Source organism: Tupaia chinensis, unplaced genomic scaffold (assembly GCF_000334495.1).
Source record: "Tupaia chinensis unplaced genomic scaffold, TupChi_1.0 Scaffold000185_1, whole genome shotgun sequence".
NCBI classification, from domain to species: domain Eukaryota; kingdom Metazoa; phylum Chordata; class Mammalia; order Scandentia; family Tupaiidae; genus Tupaia; species Tupaia belangeri.
In genome coordinates this window covers 1,655,093-1,656,222 of record NW_006159660.1, presented here as the reverse complement: position 1 = coordinate 1,656,222, position 1,130 = coordinate 1,655,093, and positions in this window count along the sequence as shown.

The window sequence follows — 1,130 nt, the reverse complement described above, 5'->3', positions numbered from 1 at the left end:
TTCTCAGTGTGTGTTTTTTTGTTTTTTTTTTTTTTTTTTTTTTTTTGTTGTTGTTGTTGTTTTTACTGTTAATCCTGTACCAGGAGAAACATATTACATTTAAATTATTTTTTAAAAAATTATTTCTTCCTAAGGAGAGAGTACCTCTTTGAATCCAGTAGCTTTCTCTTCCCCTTTAAGGATATTGGCCCACCTCTGGTGATACAGGCAATAAGGGCACTGCTATGCAATACAGGAAGCTGTGTGGGAAGGCCTTGAACTCACATCTTGGCTCTATCTACCTGAACACGGTGGGTGCTCCTGTGGGTGCACCCGTAATCCTGGCTAACTGCAAGGTTCTGAGGACCTAAGCTTAGGAAATAAGTAAATAAACATATAAGTAACATGTGCTGCAGAATGTCTAATTATGATTGAATTTTTTTATATTATTCATTATTTTAATTTTTAAAATACTTTTGAGTATTCAATATTGTTTATAGTGACCTTTAGTTATTTTTACAATCAGAAAAATGAGCACCTTTAAAAATAAAGAAAACTAGGGACCAGCAGTTAGCGTAATGGCTATGTTGCTGGATTCTCATGTAGTCGACCGTGGTTCAAGTCCTGGACCCGGTGGCTTAAACGTATGCTGGGTGCGTGAGCGTCCATGCCCAAGATCCCGAGAGGAGAATGGAGGAGAAGGGATGACAGCGTGGCCATCCCCCCGGGGGATGATTTCTTGTTTTCTATCTCTCTGTCTCTCTCTGTCTGGCGAGTGCACATGCCCTATAACAAAAATCTCTCAAAAAAAAAAAAGAAAGAAAAAACTACTATAAATATTTAAATAATGCAAAATATAGCAGTACATTAATTCATGCTTCTTTTGAATTTTCATCTCTGCCTTTCACACTTCCAGCCAGTGCTGCAGGGAGAAAGATCAGGTATGGGGATGAGGATTAAACAGAGGGCCTGAAAGATTGTGCCACAGCCACAGTATGGATCATTGCAGGATAAAAGGCAGGAAAAGGGCAGAATCTGTGGACTCAGAGGCAGGTACCTGCACTGGATGTTTGGGACAGTGCCTTCTATCTGATTATTATTATTATTATTATTATTATTTTTTTTTTTTTTGGAGAGGTTTTTGCTATAGG